The sequence below is a fragment of the Leuresthes tenuis genome, unplaced genomic scaffold (genome assembly GCF_036924035.1).
Source record: "Leuresthes tenuis unplaced genomic scaffold, fLeuTen1.0.hap1 SCAF_10, whole genome shotgun sequence".
NCBI lineage: Eukaryota > Metazoa > Chordata > Actinopteri > Atheriniformes > Atherinopsidae > Leuresthes > Leuresthes tenuis.
Window position 1 is genome coordinate 9,331,125 of NW_027325364.1, and position 25,049 is coordinate 9,356,173.

Here is a 25,049-nt window from a genome sequence, read left to right on the forward strand (position 1 = left end):
AACTGCAGCACAACTTATTATATGTAATGTTTTGCACTCACACTCTTGCACATTTTGTCTTGATGTAGAGAAAAGCACAGGACACTGCTAAGTGAGGTCACGTGCTATGACTCAACAAAAAAGCACAATCTTGGAAACAAGTTTAAATGAAAGCAGGTCTGTTGGGTGTGTCAGTTAGGTTGTAGGTACAACCACAGTTTTAAAACAGTGTAAAATGGAAATAAAAACAAGTTGCAATTTTTTGGAAATGCCATAAATCAACACTATTCTCCGAATAGAACACAGAAAATATATCAAATGTTTAAAGTGAGACATTCAACTATTTTGCTCATGTAATTTCACTGAGATAATACTCAGGTAAATCTGAATTCAAGTTATTAATCCTATTAAAAGTCTCAGGCCCCAAACTATTGAAACAAGCCTATTGGTTTATTAATTTTTAGTTGATACGTATTCCTGTAATCAGAGAAACATATTGCCTAATGTGATTACTCCCTAATAATAATGTGTAAAAAATGATCGGCTGAAAAAAATATATATATAAAAAACTCAGATACCATATAATGTCTTTCATATAAAGCTTGAATGTCCATTCACACCTCAATGGGACTTGTAAGTATAGCATGTCATGTACTCAGAGACATGGCCACGGTAAAGGAGCATGATTCATAACCACCACTTAACAAGATTCAGAAGTTAAAGGGTTAAGACAGAGCCAAGAATCACCTGAAGACAGATTTTTATGGCAGTTTTAAAGACATTCTAAATTAAAGTTCTTGACCGAGCAGATGGATTGACCCAAGGCTGGATCACAGGTCATCAATTCAAATCAAGCGTCAACAATTTGTTCCTATCATCATGCTTGAGCCAATATTTTCTTTTCAGGAGGAACTATGATTAATGATCAACTCCAAAAACTGCTGGTCGTTTCTAGAAGACACTTTCTTCAAGCAGTAGTACAGGTAATATGCAGCATTCACGAGAGTTGGGATATTTATGCGGGGCAATGTTCCATCAAAATTGTCAACGTACTCTACCCCTTGGTCACCAGGTAAGAGAACAAAAGTTAATTGATAAACAAGCCAATCCCAATTCCTTCCCCTGGCCCTACTTGTCAATTCTGAAGAATTAAGGTGTACCTTTTTCTTATGGATATCAAGGATTAATAGTCATCTAATCCTTCAACTGGAGTGTTGGGGACCATTTGACTGGTGACATCAGTCAGTCCAAATGGTAGAGTCAAGGGGATGAATTGGGATTGGGCCTAAGTGCAAAGAGGGAGTCTTTTACTGATTTAGTTGCTGATAATTCTGCACAGCAATAGTTGCCTGCTAATTGTGCACACTTACACATCCCCTGGAGGATGAGATCACTTTCCTTTGTTAAACATTTTGGTTTGAGATGGTATCAAATGAGAGCAATGTTTTGCTCAGAAAAAAGAATACTATTTCCCAAATAAGTTGGAACGCTGCCATGATATTAACACTAATAATGTGTTTTTGATTTCAGTTAAAAAATGTTACAAGCATTTGTAACCTATTAGAGGACTTACACTGCCCCCTGTGCCACAGAGTACAGCTTTAATGACAAGACTGTGTATGGCTTTGGTGAGAGCTGTCTTGCATAGAACGTGGTGAACATGTAATCACAATCATTTGTCAGCTGCTGAGCTGAAACAGTTGACAAACTAATTGCAAACAGCTTTGGGCTCCATAACAAAAAATAAACAAACTATCTGTCTTCACAACAAATTCCATTAATAACTGATGACACGTCTGAGCTGACCCTGACTGTATATTCATGTCACAGATTTGAATTCACAGCACACGCTTTGCAAACAGTTTTACTACCAACATTTCCTCAGCTTTGCTCCATCTCAGTAGACTCAGCTGTAAATCTTCCTGGCCACCATACTCTGCTTTGACCAAATTTTATTGAAGCCATGCGCTTGGGAGGGCATAGTGACATTTTTCATTAGTGTCGCTCAAACTCTTTGTGAGAAAATAGGGAAGAAAAGCTGAGAGTGGTGAAATCAAGGGTTCGTTTTACTTTTTCAGAGGGTCAACGTTAGAGCAGAGCTGTTATTGTGCTACACCCTGCTGGGGCTTGAAAGCACATCTTGGTCTAGATCCCACACGTTTTGCTCATTAAGCTGCACGCTAACCTGGGCAGCCGGACTGTGAAAATCTTAAGATACAATCTCTTCAGCTAAAATTGTATCGCAGATTGCACCCACTGGGCTTTCGGGCTCATCTCTCCAAATCAAACATCCTCCCACTGTCTTTCTCTCAAGCTACAGCTATCCCCTCTCCTCCCATAAATCTCCTCCTATAAAGCAACAAAACAAAAAGAAAAGGCATCTCCACGATAACACATCCTGTCAGCTCTATTGATGATAATGATGAGGAGATATGGAGGCTGAGAAAGGAGTTTTGCGTAAAACTTATGCCAGGATTTAAATCTTTCTCTTCAGTGCATCAATAATCGCATTCCTGCCTCAATCTCCTATGGCTGACAGATTTCCACTTGTCCCCGGGGCTGATTTATACTCCAATTGGTCTGTGGAGTGTGGAATATGTTAGCAGTAGATGAATGGGGAGAATCACAGGAAGGAAGGATAAAAGAAAACAGAAGATGTAAATAAGAGGTGAAAATTAGACTTAAAGAGAAATAAGAGCAGTCTAATTACAGGGCACCTGTGACTTTCAAGGCAGACTTTTCCTGTATTATGAACCCAAGCCCACCATGGCAGCATTCAATATAAATACACGGTATATCATGATAATCTGTTGTGGAGGCGGAAACGGGCTGGGATTTGTGGCTGATGTCTGGGGAGGGTCGACCTGCAGGTGGGAAGGATGAAACAAGAAGTGAGGGTGTATGTGTGTGAAGGCTGTGGTGGCAGTGAGATTCAAACAAGATAGCACTCGTCTACAAAGCTCACTGCTGGGGTAAAGTGAAGTGATATGGCCCTAACAAGTTCCACTGAAACACAAGCTAACCACAGTATTTAACTTCGATTAATATTTGCAGTGTGTTTTATGTAAGAGCTGCCTCACCCAGTGATTTTCCAGAGTTCAGTCATTCACTCATTAGTGATCTGCACCGCAGGTAGGGTGTGTGAATGAAGAGTGGATGAAAACATTTAATGAAAGGCTGGGTTAGGCACAAAGCTAAGAAAATAAAGATATGAAGCACTTATGTTGTTTGTACACCAGACAATGACAACATTGTCAAAATGCAAATGCAACACAAGCTATTTAGAGGAAAGCAGAGATGTTTTTCTCAAGGAGGGGAATAATCAGAAAACTGAAACAAAAATGATTATAGTTGACAAAGCTTTGTACTTTGTCCTGGTAAAAACTCTGGAGGAAAAAAAGAGAAGCACCACCCATGGATGACTCATCTGTACGCCCAACAGTGAAATGAATATCCATGGAGGATGCTCTGAGAGAATTAGCGTCATTCTCTCCTACATTGAAAACATATGGACATATCAAAGTGCAAAAAAGAGCTGCAAGGAACTATGTGATGTAACTGTGTGAAGAAAAAATTAAATGGAAAATGGAGAGAATGAGTGAAGACAAACAGTATGAGGAGGGAAAACACTTTCCTTGTCATGTCTAATTTCAGCTATCATCCAGCTTGTCAGTGTACAAACACTTTGGCATTTACAAACTGCTCATTAAAACTCTTTTTGCAGACCTGTAGATGGATTTAGTGTCGCTCTGTTCTTTCAGGTACGCCCCATACCTTCTCTCCAGTGCATGAAAGCACATGTCTTTGTCTTTGGCCCCTGTGCCCCACCATAAAATGTGCACAGGAGGCATCTGCCAGCAGAAGCTGCTTTATGGGACAGATGGGATCCCAGAGCTGGGAGCTCCTGTGCACAGTGTACGGTTTGTGATCATAAGTCTGATCTCCTTTTTGCTGGAATTTTCCACTCCCAGTACATAAATAATGTAACACATGCACTTGTGTAGTCACATAGAAACTAACAAGCATACATTTATAAAGAACAATTTTGTTAAACTGCAAGATTCATAATTCTGCTATTCTTCTCAAGTAACCTGGTTTCTTGAATTTTTTTACCCTTTTGGCATGGAGCGATTAATGGGATGTGTTATCAGATAAGCAATAGAAAGAATACTTCTGCTGAGTATTGGGATCAGGTTTGGTCTGTTTCAACTCTGCATATATGTAACTAATATAGACTAATACTGTGCAATCCTGCATGCAGTCTTTTTCTTATAAATTCTATAATTATTTTTCCTTTTATGAAGGTCAGGTGAATCCTGTGATAGTTTATAGGCCTCATTCCAAACTATGTTCACCGTAACTACATCTTCATTGACGAGAGGTTATAACACCTCATTTCTAGCTCACTCCTGCAGTGCTGAATGGAAAGGAGACTGGATGGAAAGGTTTGCTTAGTTTTTAGCAGAAAGTCTGTGACAGGAAAAAGTAATTGGGGTGTACAGAAGCAATCCATCCACACAAATAGTAGTGACAGCAGTGTTAAGAGAAGGCCCCGGCGTCCATCTTCACCCCTGCACTTTTTTCACTCAGAGAGGCTAACTACAAGGGTGGAGGGGGAGCAAACAGATTGTAAAACTTTAGGAATAAGATTACATAAACTTCTCAACTCCTTGGCCATTTAACGAAGCTCTTGCTGCCTCCTGTTACATAATTTATCTTCCAATCTCATCGCCATCTCTACTACTAGGTTTATAACAGCAAGATACCAAACAATGTGGATCAAAGCCTTTGACTTTCATGCTCAGTTTATCATAATGCTAATCCTGGAGGTAAGTGAGGTGCAAGTGCTTTAAGTAATGGGAGTGATATTTATATCCTGACAGCATTCCTTTTAAAAGAAGAAATAATGTTATGTTTTAATTGAAGAATATGGCAGTGCATTGGAAGATGATTAATTCTTGTAAATGTGCTGTCATGAGCCATTTATTATTATATACTTGTGTTGCTGATATGGTACAGAAATATACAGTCAGCCCTTTAAAGTCATGTTAGCAGCTGAAAGGCACAGCAGAATTGTTTGCCTGCTTTTTTCTGTCATCATCTTAGAAAGGACTGAACTATTTGAATGGGTAACGGATGGCTTGTCAATGAGTCACATCGTCAAATCAGAAATCCCACCTCATATTTCGGCTTGAGAAGAAATACTTTCAAAGTTTTTTGTACTTTTCAGTCTACACCCACCTTGACTTTGCTGTTTATGAATTTTGAACCACCATTTGTCAGCAGCAGCAGAGTGATTGGACATTTAATAGAAAATTTACTTGACTAGAATTGCTTTCATACAAGTTTGGCAGCTTCTGTCAGCACTATTTTGTTTATTGATTCGATTGATTGATTGTCAATAGATCAAAAGGGACTTTAAGTGCTGGGTTCTATTGTGATGTAAATCTTATGTGCTGTCTTGAAGACAACAAAAAAAAAAACTGTGAACAGAAGTCTAATCTGTTACACTGAATAAAAGCCTTAGTGAAGTGTTCTGGCACCTCAAAATTATCGTGAAAACCAGTAAACACAACATCCATCCATTCATTCTCTTAACCTCTTAATCCACATGGGGTTGCAGTGGCAATACGGAGAGTAGAGAGGCCCAGACGTCCCTGTCTGGGCAACATCACATCATTTCAGAAATCACAACACTGATGGTACACTTTTTCCCAAACGTTGATGTAGAAAAACACACCATGTCATAAAACATAGTGAAACCAAAAATGCCATAACATTTCACAGAAGTCACAAACAGGGCTGCATGGTGGTGTGATGGTGAGCACGGTTGCCTCACAGCGAGAGGGTTCCAGGTCTGAATCCCGGCTGGGGTCTTTCTGTGTGGACTTTGCATGTTCTCCCCTTGTATGCGTGGGTTCTCTCCAGGTACTCCGGCTTCCTCAATTTGTCCGAAAACATGTACTTTAGGTTAATTGGTGACTCTTAATTTTCCAAAGGAGTGAGTGTGTAAACAAAACAGCAAACAAAATACCACCTCAGATTAAAAAAAAAAACAACCAATTTTAGAAAACAAAAAAAATGTTTCACAAAACACAAAAAATATAAAACGTTTCCTGTTTAGTTATACTTTTGGAAATGTCAATTTTCTGTGATTTGTAAAATGTTAGGTCAGAAAAAGGCAAACCTTACAGTCTGTCACTCCAAATAGACTTCCTGAACCTCATGCAAGGTTTCACATGTACACGCCCTCACCAGCGCAGTGCGAAATATAGTTAAAGAAGTGTTTAAAATGTTTAAAAGGTGACTTCCTTTCCTATTGGTGAAGCTGTTCACATCTGATCAACATTAAAGGGTGTGCAACAGGCTGCAGCTGAAACAGCTCTTTTATAAACTCATCTTCCTTTGCATATTAAAGAATAGCTCTTTGTACGCGTGCATTACATGGAAACTTGTGACTGACCAACCTCCTCTGTCTTAAAGTGTGTGATCCGGAGAATGTGGCGGTAAAGCTCTGCAGTTGATTCCTGTTTTAGCTTCAGATTAGGTCTGAACAATAAGTTTACTAACAGCCAGTCACATTAATTCACTGTCTGACTGCCTTGAGCATGAAGAGAACAACATCCAGAAGAGAAGAAAATGGTGAATTGAGGTCCAAGATAATGAATAATTAATTCCACTTTTCCTCACCTCTGACTACAGCACCCCTCCTAGCAACACCAAAACTCCCCAACTGTTTATACGCGAGACATAATGATGGGCTTTGTTGTGCAGGAAACTGTAAAAGATGCTAAGTACATACCCCAAAATAAGTATGAACAATACAGCACTGTGTTTATGGTTTCCCTCATGAATTTACAGAAAAATCTTTATCGGTGGTGCTGAGTCACTGAAATATTGTTTTTATTTTGAGAAGGAAAGCAAAAGGCATTTTACTGAAACTGTTCTTGTTTCATAAGTGTAGCTGATAGCCAACAAAACACTCCAAGAAATTGAGCTAAAAGAAGATAAAAGTCCAAGTTGTATCTTAATCTTAGCTGTAGCATGAAAAATGATAAGGAGTAATGATACTTGAGTTTAAAATTAATCAGAAATCCCCTTGCAAAGTCCTCCATATGACACATGACACCTTTTAGAAGCTTTATTGGATATCACTTAAATGACAGGTGAGTTGCTGAGGCAGGAAAAATGCTGCCGGCACATTTCAAACCTTATAGCTGTTTGTTCTTTTTATACAAAACAACAGATTATTATGGGGCTTCATCATGGCCAACAACACTTGCACAGTATCAAGTTTGAGGCTGACTAAAAACAGAAGAAGTAGTGATTATGGTTGGAAAAAGGCATCAGTCCTGAACAAGCTAGATCCAGCCCAGCTGTCACACATAAACACAAAAGCAGAGTTAGATTAAGACACAGAGAACAGTTGTTAACTGGCAAACTGTCACTGATGGCTGCAACATCCAAAATTCTCTGCTTCTTTGAGTATATGGAGCCCTACCACCTCCACCACTGAGCTGGCTTTTCCATCATGCACTGCCTTTGTGTTTGAAGTAGCATTACGAGGAGAAGAAATGTAGAATTCCTGCAAAAAAACTTTTGATCAATGGATCAGATTGTTTTGCTTTGCAGAGCTGGATAAACTTAATCTCATCAGCAAACAGAAAATAACTACAAATGGACATGAAGGAGGATAATCCTTCAATCCAGCTCCACACTTTTAAGATGAAATTGATGTTGCTCACCAAATTCACAGATAAGGGGCGATGACAATGAACTGAGTTCCCCTGCACACAAAACCCACCGACGGATCAGAACCACTGTGAACTTTAAACACAGATTTGAACAAAAAATGTCCTTGTTTTAGCCTTCACCCTTTAATTCTTACTGAATGCTATACAGCAGAACGCTGTGGAGAAGCACACGTTAGCTACACACTGCAGTGTAGGTGCCCTCAAGGCTTTTCAGTGGTTCCAATTTGGTTTACACATAAACAATTTGAGGCAACTTCCAAGTCTAAAATCGTAGTGTGTTCTAACAGTTTTTGGTCTGAGCTAGAAGACTAAAAACACCAGAACCAAAGCAGTTTAGAAATCCCTTCTAATGTAATCAAAAAGATAATGATTTGTTAGCAAAGTACACTTAAATGCTTTCAAAATAATTTCTGAGTGTTAAACTGTTACATTGTACTGGTTCAAACATGGTTCACCATTTTATTTCTAAATGAGGTGTTTTGTACACATCTGCTAAGCATTTGTATAAATGGAGACAGTCCCATACTGTAGCTGTGGGTTGCCTTGGACTTAAGACTTTAAATTGATAGAAATTGTAACAAATATGGAATGTGTGGTGGACAAAGAAAGGTGAAGAAAACCAGAACTTTTTTGTCATCATCATATAATTAGATTCCACTTAAATCATGGTAACAACAAGAATGGTTGTTGCTACTCCGTATTATCCTAATTGCTTGGTTTTGCTCTCCTTTTCTGTTTTATGGGCAACACAATTCAATTATTGAAAGGATGGTATGCAAAATAATTTTGTCCTTATTCATATTTGCTTTGTGTTATTTTTCATTGGTTTTCTACATCAGATCCTGTGCTGTATAAACTTTGTATTGCTTGAGACCAGCATCCCACTAACATGTCCTTGAAAAAAAATGTGTTTTTCTTTTAAATTAAAGACTCACTTGTTTCGGAGCAATGATCCGCTCAAGCCTCTGGCCTAAAAGCTTAGAAGCATGTTGCTGGTTAATTCTGGAAATGATCTGTGTCAAGTTGGGAAGGTCCCATGATGCAGAGCTAATGGCATAATAAACATTTTCAGCTCTTTTTTTCATTGTTATTAACACTAGAATTCTCTGTCAATTCTTTATCACTCGATGGAAATGAATTATGATTGTAAAAACAGGCAATTAATATAGCCTCATTTATCCTGGCTTTTTCTCTTTGGTCAGTAGTTACTCTCTTAGAAATCAGTTAGACAATCAGGTGCCAAATAAATCCTTCATCCTCTTGTGATTCATGATATATATCTTGGATACACAAGTTTAGAAAGAATGCCCAGCCAAACAATCATCCCCTTTGTGAAAACATGACCACTATCCATGTATGCACTTGTACACACACTCGCTATGATTGATAGTCGTAATAGATTTGAGCTTGAACTATCCCACAGAAATGAACTAAAAATACAAACCCTTACTGGTATTTATGAGTGCTGAGAACAAGCTTAAGTGAAACATCAAGCAGAAACGTGGCAAAGGCCGTTTTATGCAATAACCACAGACAATTGTGAGGCTTTTGGAATACAGCATTCTCAAATGTGACTGTTTAATGGCATAGAAACTGGAGACAATGAACTGTCAACAATCCATCTGTTTTCATGCAGGCTTTTCTCACAGTAAAGGAGCTTCAGTTGATTGGACTGCATTGAATATGAAAAAAGAACACATGATGTGCAGTTTGCACTTGAAGATGGGTACAAAAATTCTGCATTGTGATTATATATTTGTGAAGAAACAATGCAAGCCAAAGTCATTAAATCTTTTTTTCCTCCTCCTCCTTTTTTAGGTAGAACCTAGAGGAGTGTAATCGAGATAATAACACAGCAACACAGCTGCTGATGGGGACTGTGGAGCTGCGCCAGGTTGGAAATCAGCATGCAGAAAGCCAGAATGCATGTTTGCTTCACAGCACATTCTGAGGACAGGACCCAACAGGTCAAGGAAGAGGGGAAAGCAGATGTGAAAGGTGGGTGAAGTGGTGTCTCTTTCCTTTTTAAGAATGCATGAGAGGATGACCATAATCTCTAAAACATTTCTAAATAAAAGCTATAAGTTGGGATGTTCAAATACTATGTTAATGGGACAACACTGAAACACATTTAAAGCCTTTAAAGCTTTAAAGAAGTGGTAAACTTCTCCTTGTTCTTCTGTAAGAGAAAATTAGAAGAAGTGACACATGCACACACAAAACCTCAAACAGCACTGTAATTACAGCTGCCCACACCCACATTCGTTGGTACACATTGCCCACTTTTGTCCCCTCTGAATCATTCAGGCATCTGCTTCCTGTTTGCCCCCATCCCAGAAGCATAAGCCCCATGTAATCGTTCAACACTGTTGCACTTCCTCTCCTCTGTCCCTCCATCCTGCTGTCCCCCTCTGTTGGGAACTGTTGACTCATGACTGACTAAATCAACAACATTGGAAGAGAGGCATCTATCTGGACTGTGGTCAGTGCTAATGCCTGCTGGTCATTTACCTCTTAACCGGAATAACCCCCTGCAGTATAGTAAACATACGCGGATGCTTGTGATAACAAGCTGAACTGCTTTTCATTTGACAACGAGCATGCTGACACCACTGCACAGTTGGTGGAGCAAAATGGTGTCAAAAAGTGAATGAACAGCTTGTATTTTTGCCAAAACAAGTTTGTCATGAGTTCTTTTTCCAGGACCGGGGATTTGAAGGAAGCATATTGTTCCCATGCTCTGTTCTCAGAAAGCTCACAGATAAGTGTGGCCTCCCTTTCTTTGATGAAAAAAGACCGCAGGAAATTTATTTGGTTGCAAGCCAGTGGCTGTATGCCAGAGAATGGGAGCTGTCAAAAATGCTCAGGCATCTCCAGTGCATGCATTCACACTTATAAGTTAACGGGTGAAGTAGTTCATGTTTTACTTAAATCAATGAAGACTTGTGACATGAGTTGACATGTACAGGACCAACCTCATCTTTTTGAGAACCATGAACCCATAAAGCACCCTCTTACTTTGATTTCTTACCTCAGGCACAGTAGAGAATACATTACAGACTTCATGAGCCACTGGTTCTTAGCACAACAGCAGTAGACTGCAAGACTGAGAGGTCAAAGACAGATGATATTTTAATTTGAATATGCAAGACTCATCTTCAAGGCCCAATTCTGAACTTCAGTAATTTATTGAATCTATAATTTGCTCGGGGTGAAGCTTTTGGGATTCAAGTCAGCACTACAAGAACAGCCAAAAAAGTCCACCCTTACTATTCCTGCTGAATGTCTTTGGGAGTTATTATCCCTCAAATACACTAAGTATTTCTGCACCTTAGATTTCAGGGAGTGTAACAAATTAAAGTAATAGTGTGAAAGTGCATCTGCATACATGTCTGTGAGTATATGCACTGTTAGCAGTTATATCCTGTATATGTGCTGCGTGCATTCTTCAGCTCTCCCAATGACAGGGGAATGCAAAAACATGACTCCCTTGGAGTGGAAACCATCTGCCGCACTTGTAATCAGCTTGTGCAGTGTCAGGGTGTTTACATTAAAGCTGCATGCTTGGGAGAAAAAGGGGGGAGAAATGCATAAGACATCATAAATCAGCTTCCTGTTCAAACCCCCACGGTTTACGTGGCCTCAGCATAGTGTGATGCTTATCACCGATGAAATGAGTGATATGTAATGGGTGCACAACCAAAGTGCACAATTTAGAGGCTCTCTTGTGCATTGTTTTTTTCTAAATGTTTGTAGTTAGCAGCAGTAACAAAAAAAATGATCTCGGTATAACAGTTGATAAAACATGAAATTATTGTCTCTTTTAAACGAACTAAAGTGTAAAAGATTTGTTAAGAATGACTGATGATTGCCTTCATAAGGCTTTTACTTTCATATGCTGAGCCTTCCAGCGTCCATGCTTCTACAGCTATTCCTCTTTTTTTAGTCATTTGGGAGAAATATAATAAACATCTCTTCAGGGAGAATGAAATTCCAGGGCTGCAGCTGTTGCGTATAACTACAAAGTAAGCAGAGCAAGACAGCCTGATTCCCCCTCAGACGGTTAACCTCTCTCACAGCACGCAGTCTCCTGCCGTCGCCTTAAGACCAGACTTCTCCTGAATTCAATCCAGTGAGCTGCAGCTTTACTTGTAACATGAGGATGTAGACAGTATATTAACGGGAAATTAAATAGATGGACTGAAACATTCCTCCTGCGCCCAAAAAGGATGACTATATGATAATTCCTCCATGTGGATTCCAAGTCAAACACTTCTCCCTGATTAGGCTTCTACGTAGAGTAATTATTAGATTCAGAGGTCTGACATTTAATACAGTGTTTGGAGAAAATCTCCAGTTCCAGTTGCTTTTTATACTTCCAAATGAACTAAAAAATATTTCCTTCAAGACCCTAAATTCAAGCTGAGGTCTTTGTCAGCATCACCATGTATTTTCAACATTTGTAGCCTATGTTCACTCATCACTTTAATAATTTTAACATCCAGGTTGGCTGGAAAGTACCGCACAGAGGGTGATGTTTTGCCTGGAGGTTCAGGAAGGCCAGACATGCATTCTGGATAGCTTGACTGTTGAGTTCACCCCAGGACATACTGACAGGAGAAAATAAACTATTACAGCCTCACAAAGTATTCACTGCGAGCAAGTGGACAGTTTATAGATGTTTGTGTGAAAGAGAGTGAGAGATATGATGCATGCAAGTGTGTGGGAACAATAAACACAGCTTGAAGCCTTGGCCACTGAGCTGTTGGTTGCAATGCCAGTTTTAATAGATTTAATGGATTTGACCATAAAAGCACAAAAAAAAATTCCACAGACATGCCAGCACCCCCCTCCACCTGTTGTAAGTAGCTGATGTTGCATATGCCAATTGGTGGAGGTAAAAGTTAAGCCATTAATCCTGAATATTTTTGCATCTAAATGTGCACACAAATGAAGAGACTGTTTATGAGATCTGACAGTTCAGCAGCTTGTACCCTATACCTCTCCCTGTATCTGGACCTTCACCTCTCTTCCTGGATGTTAAATTTCTCCCCTTTCCTGTCTCATTTCTAAATCCTGGCTGATAAAGACAAAATTCTCTAAAACTGCTCCTGGGTGTAATACGGAGGCAAGAGATTGGAAGGAGTCTAATAAATAACAGTCAGACCTCTTTAAAACCAGTTTTACAGAATAAGGGGATCGGTTACAACAAGAAGTCCGTGGTAAAAAAAGACGGGATTCTACATCTTATTACAACTGAGGGAAGGTCAGTTTACGTTTCATTACTGTTTTTTAAGTCATGAAAGAGGAAGAGAGGGGACTTCTCAAAGTGCCAAGTAACATCCACTGCAAGAAGCTCATGACCTGGAGGGTTCAGTGCCACTGGAAGAAGAAGAAGGCAATTGCCTTTCAAGAAAGAGTATTTGGATTTGCAAAACAGCCAGTCCAGAGGTGCTGCAGCCAGCTTATCTTCTCCAAAGAAAAGATAGACCACCACTTCAGATACATCCTCAGTAAAGAATGCAGCAAGCAACTTCTGGGCAACAAAAAGTCCTTGATCAGCCTAACACCACCAACTCTGGATGTTGATGAAAAGGAGCCTCACTTGAAAGGAGGTCAAGGAAATGAGATGAGGACAACCTTGGGTTTTCTGCTGTGAAAGCAAGGTAACTTGAATTCTGAGTAATCAACTATGATAAACATTGGTCCCTGTTAAGCTATAGGACTAAGGTGGCCGATGATCAAATTGTCGTCAGTGCCAGGACAGTGAAAGTGATCTCTGGTCATGGTTGATTAATCCTCAGCTCATGAATAAAATCTATTTGTTGATCTTATTTACAACACTGTGACTCTGTAGACATTGGCTGTATCTTTGTCCCTGCATGAAAACGGCCTCTGCTCATCATTGTACCAATACCATTTTTTTATGAAAACATATATCTTTATGTAGCTTTAGACTCATAAAACATGAACAAAGAACAATTATTTGTCTTGTTCTGATTGACCACACTGCTAGGACATTCCAGTCATGGTCAGCTTGTTATGTTGGAGTTACGTGTTTCTGAGTGAGGATCATTGTAGTGCTGCTGAGGATTCCTAAACTAGATTGCAGTTTAAATGGGAGTTTTTGAATATGAGCTGCATATAATCCAAGTGGACTTTGCAGTTCAAATAAAAATATTCATGCATGTTAAAATATAGCTGCTGTAGAACATCAGATGTGAATAAATCACCTACAACACAGTGGCAGCTTTTCAGCTTAGAATCACTATAATTTTTATTACTGAGTTGATCTGTGTAGACTTGGATGCCGTAAGTTTCCTCATTTGTTATCAGGTACAGATTACAACAAGAATAGGGGGAATTAATATGCATGAGGATTCCAATTTGTCATCTATTAAATAATTTTCAAAAGGATTATTTCAGTTTACATTATAGTTTAACATATAAAAACTTTATTCAGTTATAATTTCCACACACTCAGTCATACTCATTTACAACATGTGACAAAAATCACCAACTGATCTCAAATTAATAATTATAACATGAAAAAGGTGATTTCAAATCAAGCACAGAGAGGCCATAGAGTTACAATGTTTCCAGAGCTGAAATGACAACTTTATCTGAATTTAATTAACACAGGAAGATGTTATCTGAGTAATATTCAAGCCACCGAAATTGTTCTTTATCCATGTTTTTTCAGTGTACTTCACAGAGAACACTCTTAGAGAAAAAAAAGATATAGCCCTGGTGCCACATTTCTCAAATGCATTCATTTTCTTAGGGGAAATGATAGCCTGTCAAGACTTTTTAGACAGTGCTGCCTTTAAAAAGGCCATGCAAAAAGGAAGAGATCATTATTTTTAAAAGCTTAAAGAGAGAAGGCTCTAATCTTCTCAGTCTAATCTGAGCTAAAGCACACACCCTGTGTGTGCATAAATTCAGTCTATTCTGTCAAACTTCTTTTCATACAACCGTCACTATTTTGTTTGTGTATAATGCATGTAACCCAGCTTGACACATTAAAGTGAAGTATTGCTATTGACTGTAAGCTCTGTTCTAAATGACTGCTGACAAAGTGTTACTGAAAACATCATATTTAGATGTATTTTAAGATATAGTGGCCACAGAAAACTTACATGGCATAAACACTTTGCTAACTGTGTGAGGACTCGTTGACAAATAAGAAAACTATCCAAACTGACAAAGGAGTCAAACATCCAAAATGCCAAATAAGAAAAACAAACACAAAAAGTGACAAGAAGACATTCAGGTAGCCGACACGGTACACATCTAAACGTGGATATGTTCAGTGCTGATGACAAACCTCTTGCTACTTCGGTCCTGTTTTCTATATCCTGTTGCTATAACTGTTAGTTTCACACAGAAATATGCAAGAGCAAAGCGAACCAGCAGCCAGGATGGGACAGATCCCAAACCAAACCCCTAAAGAATTCACATCTGGTCCAGGATGTTGCTAGAATTTGGGCCAGACTTGTTTCTTCTCCATGGGTGCCTGGCACCACTTGGGAAATCCTGGTTTGGTTTTAGTAAGTGGTACCCCACCCATGCCTCATTGGGGCTGAAGACACAACCACAAGAATTACACCCTACATGATCGTTTGTCACCCAGTGTCTACTATAAGAACCACTGTTCACCCACTTTACCCTGGCTGAGCAAGAATAGACCTGAGGAGTCAGTCAAGCATTAATCTGGGAAGCCTGTAATGACAACTTCCAGGTCTATTTGGCTTTATGTGGTAAGAATGATGGCTCAGAGTGAAACAAAAAGAGTAGGTCTACGAGAAATATGACCTGTGTTACTCATGTAGGAGGGTTGTTGTTTCCTGTACTTGCCTCTCCTTTCTTTTCTTTTTATCATTCTACAGTCAAAGAATGTGTGGCTGGAATAATGTCTAACAAATTTAGAATGCATTGTTTCATAACAAAATGACTGAAAATAGCATTAACTTTGCAAAAAAAAAAAAAATGCAATAATGACTTAAATCAATGACTGGCACATTCGAGGGGCTTGAATGCTCTGCCAAGTTGTAGATATATATTTTTTCAATATTCAGTTATTGTTGCTTTCAAAATTTAAACTCTTGTTTTTGCTTGAGAATCATCAAGAAGACTCCTGAACGTTGCATCAGGTGGTGTTTCACACAGTAACAGTAGCTGTTTGTTGTCTACTGATTTATATATTTGTCCTGCTAAAATGATTTCCATGCTGTGCAGAGAATCCAGCTGCATGTCTTGAACTTTAGAAAGTAGAAAAGTTAGTGCTACTGTCAACAATAATAAAAGAAAGTAAAAACAGGAAACAACTTGCCCTTGTCTGTTTTTGAAATAATTTTAGATACTATTAACATATTTTCTTTTCAGATTTAAAAATCTTAAACTACAAAAATGCCTACAAAGGCTCTAACAATATAGGCTTTCTGTGAAATGTGTGAAGAGTGAGAAAAATAAAGGAAATTGTCAACCTCAGTATTAATGTCACACTAGAACAGCAGCATCGTAGACTATAACGGAACCAAAACTAAAAGTAAATGTTGACTCTGGTCTTATTCTTCTCTATGTGGAAACCTTTTTTGGCTAAAGAACGTAATTTATCAAGTGGAAGATAATCTGGAAAAGAGTTCCTAAATGCAAAGCAGGGGCTTACGTGCACTGTTATATGTGGCCAGGCCAACTGCCTCAACAAAGAGCACATGAGCACAGATCCCAACAGACTCAGACAGAGAGTGACTGAAATCCGCAGAATATAAGGACACTGCTGCAGTTGTTTTAAGGTCCAAAATATTGTGAATTGAATTTTTAAAATACAACCTGACTGGCCACAGTGTGCATCAAAATTAATTAAACTTCTCTGAGACATAACTAAATCTGAACCACAGTTGAGACTGCCTTGTTTACAGGGATAGACATATAATGCCAGATGCAGTTCCTAAGAGAAACTTAGTGACCGAGCAGGAGAGCAAGCCTGTCTGACTGACTTTAGATAGTTAGGCGCGGTCCGCAGCCACTCAAACATTAGGGACGTCGACTTGATTCAGAGAGCCGTAGGTAGCTATTGGAGTTCAATGAGCAATCGAGAGACATAGGCCCTTCAGTATTTAAACACCGTACACAGTACTGAGTTCCGGACTGTAAGAGGATTTCACTAAGCATGATGGGAAGCCTGCTAGAAGATTTATGGAGCAGCTGAGGCAAGAGGTAAGCAGAGGTTGTACCAGGAGGCAAGTAGCATGTCAAACATCTAAAAATAAGATTTTAAAGTGAAATTTCTAAGGTTTCATGTAATGCAGGGATAGTTGTTTTAACACTTAATTGCAATTTTTACTGGAATTCAGCAAGATGTGAAAATCTCAGTTGAGAAACCTTACCTGAGATAAATCCAAATTCTGGTGGTTTCATTTTGTTCCCTGGTGGAGATCCAAGATGCCATTGGCTCTGGCATACTTTCCATTTTCTGAAAAATCAAAGAAAACGACACTCTAGAGTAGAGTGAATTGGCTAAATTGTGTCAGCGTTCATTCCTCCTAATGGCAGTTTCCACAGATTAAATGCTTTAAGTGTTTGAATGCTAATCCAGCATTAGAAAATGAACCTCTTTTAGGCTTATTTAGTTCTCATTTCCTCAGATAAATTAACCACATATCTGTTGATGAGCATTTGTTGTTGGAAGAAGGCAGTTATGCTATGCAGTGAAAAATGTAACTTCAAATACCCACTTCCAGCAGGTACATTGAATGCAGCTGTATGTTTACTGTTTCTACAACGTCTTTTATGAAAGACAGTTCTGAATAGGTTGTTGAATCTGTAAACATTTTTCTTAACAAGGGGCTATTATGATGCGAATATGGGCAGCAGATTACTGACACATCGTATCTCTCTTAATTCTTTAGAGTCTTTTGCATTACGACTCATACCTAAAGCAGTGTTATACAGGCAATACCAAAAGATTATTACATTTAGGAAGGGAGTGTCATATTGCTTTTAAACTTATCTTTACAGATATACTAACAACTGTTGTTTCATCTTTGAAAGGTCATGACCTGCTTTAAGATGTCACACACATTTTATGCAAAGCTAAGTGGAAGAGACATGCAGACATCCCAGTCTTAACTCATCTCCTTCATCCTGTACTTTGATCTAAGGACTTCCAGAGATTAGACCATGCTCTGAAGTTTGACTCTTTGATTGGGGAAAATATTTACAGCTCGCATAAAAAGAAAGAGGCAAATATCTACCGCCCACACTACAAATCACTTTTGAACGGGCAGGGAAACTCAGGAGGCGTTTGCCACAGCAGATGCAAGACGAAGGAGTAGGAAGCACTTGAGAAGAAGAGGGGGATGATGTGAAAGGCAGAATTTATTTTACATTTTGGTGAAATTGGTATCTTTACTGGAATACATGTGAACACAAGGCCTTGTGGTTTCTTGCTGGTGGGCTTTATTTTCCTCAACATATGCCTCATATGTTGAGAGAAATCACTTGATTTCTCTAAATGAATCAGTTGTTTAACACCCACACAACTGATGCCAAAAGTTAATGTAGTGAATGTAAATGCCTATTTTTTATGATGAACATGATTAGCAGACTTCTGCTGTTATACATCTTTTGCTAAAAGTATTGGATTAAAGTCAAATTACAAGCCCTAAAGCAAAAGCAGACACACTCTTAAAGAATAATGGAGCCTCATTTGTGCTCTGGTCAACAGCTGCTTGTGTCAGTATGTGCTGGGAATGTTGAGGATCCTTAAGAAGAGACCCGTCAGCTGTTTTGCTGGACAGCTTTATTGTTTGCAGAGGAACTTGCCCCTTGAGGAAAGCTGAACCTTCATTTACCCTGTATAGTCTTCACATCAGTCTAAATAGAAACATCACTCTAACATTTGCAGGAACACATGCAGCAAAGTCCAATATCGGATTTAATGACTTTTCTGGCTTTGAGATGGAATGTGTTATGAACCTAAACACCATTTAGGGACAGAGATGTGCAGACAGACCGCAGAGTTTTCCTGACAGAATCAAATATTAGCAGAACTCCTGCAGGTTGTTCTGTGCTGAGTGTGGACAGCTGCAAAAGTCGTAATCACTGTCAATGGACAGCAGCTCTTTTCCCAAGCTAACATTCCGTCTATCCACAACTGGTCAGTGTGGGATCGATTTGTGGTTTGTGCACATTCAGATTCTGTTGAGCGCCCCCCTCTTTCTTTCTTTTTTTTTAACATATGGAAGGAAAGAGCAGGAGCACAGTGTCTGATCCTGCCATACATCAGTGTTTGGAATTTGTGTGAAACCAAACATCTTCTTAACTCAGACCATTTCAGCTGGGTTCTGTTATTTCCATTCATTTGAATGGGTAATATATATATATATATATATATATATATATATATAAACTTTAAGAAACTATTTGCTGTCGCACTTGAGCTGCAGCAACTTAGACAAATCAAATTAAGGAAATACTGAAAGTTAAACCTAGCGTAGAGGTATTCAAACAGGTCACAGATCTCTCTTAAAGTATGGACTCCTATATCTCTTTTGGGGGTCATTTTGACTGAAAATGAAGTTCATTCAGTGGTAGAAAACCTTGAAACTTTCCTTGGCATGAACATTCACACAGGGTTGGACCAGTTTTCAAACAGAGCTTTACAAAGAAGGCACATTTTCGCTGCTCCATTAAGTTTTTGTGTAAAAGACTGAATAACCTTATCACATTGAAGAGTCCCATTTCTGCTGTGACTGAGGAGCAAGACAACAGAAATAAAAACACTAATATCTAAGAAAACTCTTGAGGTCACAAAAATATAACAAAACCAAAAATACATATACCAAAAACACTAAACAAAACAACCTTTTTGCAAACAATAGTTGGGGCAGCTATGGCTTCAGAGGTAGAGAAGTAGAATTTAAAGCCCCACTCCTGCAGTTATCAATCCCCAAAAAATTCATTCTGGCTCCACCTCTGACAGGTTGAGCAGTTGCAAGCAGCCTCATAGCTTACAGCAGCTTCTCATTTAATCGGTTCCTCACAGTCTATGCAAAATTGCTGTACAGCCACATTCCCTCAAAAAGTTTAGCATTGGTTCCTTCAGTCTTCTATGCAAAACATAAAGGCTGTCTAACCTCATCTTTCACTCTGAAACTGTGTGATGCTCGGCAGAAATAAAGAAGAAATCCCCAGACATTGCATCTATGTCTGATGTTGCTCATGATATACCTTGCAACACATAGGAAACATTTTATGGCCATGTTAACAACGTTAAAAACTTACATTTTTATGGGGAGGGGCTTGCAGAAAAATGTTTTTGTTACAGCTTCTTCTTCTGACAATTACCAAGAGTAAGATGTCGATGTGAGGCACACAGTTAATATTTCAGCAAATGTTTCACCTGATTTGTGCTAATGGCACACAAATGTAAACAGTCAGTTATTGGGAAAGTATGTGAAATGTATCTTAAGTAGCCATAAGATAGAAATGCTATTAAACTGATATTCCTCTTGGCAGCTAAAAAGATCTACACAGACAAACTCGCATGGAAATATATAAGCACACAGACCTGTCAGGACATGCTCGTCTTCACCAGTTCACACACAGCAGTAAGGCACTGATTAATTAGCAAACGAGTTCCGTCTGGTGAGATAAACAACGCTTCCATGAGGGGAAAAGTTTAGGAGCATGTTTGTGACCACCACAAGCAGACGGTTTATCATTTTGTTTACTTGCACTTTGAATGCCATCTTGTAAACTGAGCAAAACAGATAAATCAGTTAATTAGTAAAACTGCTGATTAATCCTTTAGTGTATTTTTATTGTGGCATTATTCTACTGGGCACCCCACAGACTTAGGTTGAAACATCCATTTTCATTCAGTTGCCCCATCGGTCTTTAACAGAAGGTAAACCAAACATTTGTGTTACAATAAATTGTTGACTGTCGAGCCAACAGCTTCCATAAAACACACATTTAGAAGGTTTTTTTGAGGAAAGTTAGAAGAAAACTATCCATTCAAATTACAGTAGCTCCTTCCACAAACACACAGCACTCATGAGTCTAAATGCCTGTTAAAGATCATCCCAGTAGAAACAGTCGGTCCACACACACCCTTGCATTCATAACACACACATGCCTCCTTGTTCACCTAGTGGCGGCCGTTCTCATGGTGTTGACTGGGGGGGGACAAGGATTCCCATTGACTGGTACGCCCTCCTCCCCTTCGGACCAGATGTTCAGAGTTAGCCAACAGTTTGAAAATGACACACTCACTCTTGCGCCATATTGGATTTCTCACTCATCTTCTGACAGATGGGTTGAAGAGAGGAAGAACAGGAGGGCATTCAGAAATATGAACGAGTCTGTTTGAGGATTTGGTTTTTAAATGACTGAAAGGACAAAGTGTGACATAAAAGTAATCAAATTAGTCGACCATCAGCTGGCCTGAGTCTTCTCAGCATCATCCTGTTGAACTGTGTAAGAAGCTATTTCTCATTGTTGAATAAAGCCATGTGTAGGCAAAATATGCACAGACTGGTTGGGCCCGTCTGCATCTTGTTAAATACAAGCACACTAAGGACAAATGACAAAACATATGAATGTCCCAAGATGTCATCCTAAGGAAGACAAGAAGCAGAAGTTTTTTTTTTCTTTTACAAAGCAGGACAAGGTCACAGAGAGAAAGAGAGCATATGTAAACAATCTTCTGGCCACATGCACGCCAATGAATTTCATATGATTATGACTAAAAGAGGGTTAGCTCTGGGTCATCATAGAGCTTTGGTAATGAAATCCAACTGGTACGGTTTAAATGCACGTTATGTCTAAATTGGGGAGTGTTAATGCCAAAAGTAGAATGGTAGTTATTTAACTTTACTGCTTGGATAATGTAACAGGATCTGATCAGATTAAGTTAAAACATTTAATCACAATAAATCATAATGGAACTGCTTAAATTCACTTTTTCTTTACAGGCATTATTCATTTAGCCTCCTGTGAGGTAAATATGTACCAGGAACCAGCATTTCATAAGTTTAGCTTTAGTTCTGACTGCTAATCTTTATGTGCTAAACCCATGCGCTCAGGTATTGAGGTATCAGTGATGTCATTTATAAACGTATCAAAAGTGCTGTAAAACCTCCCACACATATTAACAGAAAGGACATGACAGTCCGGAAGCCAACATTTCTACTGTGCCTTTCTATTTTTCCTCTCTCCCTGCTCTTCCTCTTCTGTTGTCTGAAATGTTTTTGATTTAGAAGAAAGTTTATGATTGCTGTGAGTGGCTGTTCAGAAAGTGTACTTAGCATACAAGATCTTTATCTGCTATGTGCCTCATAGAGAGGATCTGAGGGTGTCGGTTTTGGAGTTTTTCCCTCGAGCCAGGGAAACTGCAGAAACAGCGAGATCTGTGCCCGTGTTGATTCTGAGAGGTTTGTCAGTTTGCTGCATCATTCCTGGTAAAGCTGACAGTTCACAGAAGGCCAAAAGAATCTCAGGCAGCAGAGAAACATTATGGTTCTCAATAGACTGTCAAAATTTTCACACATAATCTGTGACACATCACATCATTATCTGATGGCAACTTTGAGCATTGTAGCCGGAAGTCCAAGTGTGCCAAATAAAAATGGTTAATGGGAACCAGATAGCTGCAGCGCTGGTGTTGGTTGTGTTAGACAATGGATTGTTGTTGTTGATTGTGAAGCTTGAATGATAAGCCTGATAAAGAGCAGCACTGTAGTTGTGTTGTTTAGTTTAGCAGCTGTTTTTTGCTGCATGTTCTGAATTTACAAGTCATTTTCAAACCCCGGCCATTTTTTTCTGGTCTGCTTATTTCTTTTTTTTCCTTGGAAGTTGCAACTCTTTGCAAGAATTTAACGTCACATTTGAGTTGACTGTGTTTCAGTTGCATTTCAGAACACCAGTAGGATTTGTTATTCCTAACTACTGAAACAAAAATTTGATCTAATTTTCTTTTTTTTTCTTTTTTCTCCACTGAAAAAGAGGGGTACACGTTGGGTGGTTCTTGGAGTGGGAAGATGCTCAAGTTTCCGAGCTGCGACTTGCATAATGGGCTTTTCATATTTGTCACATGTAATTCTCAGAACAAAAGCCGCATTCAGACAGAGGCGTTCTAAGAACGCAGTTCTAAGAACTGTCCACCTTGAATTTTGTTATAAGAACTGCCCTTCCCCAGGGGAACTGCTTCATTTTGCATTTGCACATGAGTCAGGGACTGATGTGACGCAACCGTCTGCGACAGACGTGTTACTTTAGTGCTCAACAACAAAACAAAACCCGTGAAAAGTAAGGAGAGAAGAAAACAAGACCACCAAGAAGCTAATATGGAGAGCGAGGAGGCCACCGTGTTCATGGTCTGCATGACGGTAAAATTAATCATGGACGATCACATCAGGCGTCTAAGATCAAGGCTGGAAGAGCACACAGCAAGAGTCAGGAGACGAAGAATCGAGCGGCAGGCGATACTTCTTTGTTTCATGAAGGAAAGAAGGAGAGCAGAGCACCACAGACAAAGGAGACGACGTCTAAGTTTAACTTATTAAACATGCGCCGGTTGTGTCCGTGTCGTATGAGTAAACATTTCAGATAAGGGGCGTAGCTACCAGCCACCAAACACCTACGTCATGTGTGTTCCCATGGAACCCAGAAAAGACCCTGCCTCGGAGGAGCTAAAATGGTTATAGGAACCGAGGGCCACAGTCCCTAGTTCCTGTATGTCCGAATGCACAAAAAAAACGGCCCTATTCCTGAAAAGGTTATAGGAACAGCAAAAGGCTCCTACAGTGGGAATGCACCTAAAGGACACATTTCCCAAACTATTGAAATGCTGCTTTTATTAAGTCAAACTTTGTGATGTCTTTTCCCAAGTTTTACACAATTCTTAATTTTTTTTCCCTCACATTTTTAATATCTAAATGCAATATCTTGAGAGAAGAAGTCTGTTCACCGCAGGAGAACAGCTTTGATCTATATTAGATTTGGTCAGCTCAGTTCTTTGATGGCTCCGCTGTGCCATGTGTGTCCCCACAACAAAGTGTCCTCGTGCTGGCACCAGTTTCACAACCACATGTAAGAGACTACGTGACGTTGTTTTCTTTAACGTGTGAAGAATACGTCAGTGGTGTTCTTTCATTTGTTTTATTGTCTAAATGTATATCACTGTCATAGACCTTCATTAGTATAATACAATATGAACACCAAGTTTTCTTTGAATTTTCTACATGTAAAATGAGTGCGAACACGAACAGAACAATATCTGGATACTTCAGACTGTCACATGTTTTCGTGGTCATTGCTCACTGTGGTTAACGGTACTGTAAATACATTGTCAGATCTCCCATTTTATCGTCTGTTTTAGGACCGAACAAGACTGAAGAAAAAATGAAATGATAATTAAATAGAAACCTTTTGCAGATGTTCTCCCTCTTTCCTCATGTGGGGGCTGTATGCACATTCTGTTTTGGGGCCCGTTTTATGGCCATGATAGCTTGCCAACAAAAATTAACTTAGCTCAGAATGTCTTCTATGCAAAACTGCAATGCTGCTAATCTCATCATCTCTACTCCTAAAGAGTCTTTGAGGTATTGACTAGAAATAAATGGAAATGCTTCCTCAGTACTTTGCCTCATCATATGGGACACAGGACATTACTTTTACAGAACTGAGTTTTTCTCCCACTGGTCCCACTGATTATTTTGCATTTACATTCATGCTCCTCAGATCTCATCAGATCAGGGATCTTGTCATCATGGTAAAATCAGCTGCTCAAGCTTTGCATTTGCTGTCATGGTAGTAACTTTCTGTCTCATCCTACATTCAGATTTAGTCAATGCAGTAACTACTGATTCAAATAAGATCTTTCTGAGATTGTAAGAATAGTATCTAAGTAAATATTGAGCCAGGGAAGATCATTATTAGGTTGTAGAAGTAAATGTGCAAAAAGTCAAGCCTCCACCAACCACTTTACCCTCAACTGTCTTATGTTGAAGATTACTGCATTTTATGTGGCCTCTCCCATGTGGTCGTCGCAGTGCGATACCTCAAATACAGCATAAATTTGGTTTTGTGTGAATGGTTTAAGTGTCTTACCAGGAGACGCCATAAAGCCTCATGCCTGACACAGCTGGAGACACATTCACACTCTTCAGCAGCCATTAACCACCTCTGCAATGCTGATGCAGCTGCTCACTTGACTCTGTTATTTCAAATAAACTTTTAATAATTAAATAAGCAGCTACAAATAAAACTCAAAGCAATGACAATATTGCTACATCCACACATCTGGAA

The 25,049-nt window shown here is 39.1% G+C and overlaps 1 protein-coding gene across 1 annotated transcript in view; it reads right to left on the reverse strand.

Annotated features, from left to right (window-relative positions):
• Positions 1 to 25,049, reverse strand: part of stk40 (serine/threonine kinase 40) — a 412,820-nt gene that overhangs the window by 370,453 nt on the left and 17,318 nt on the right. The window lies entirely within an intron of this gene.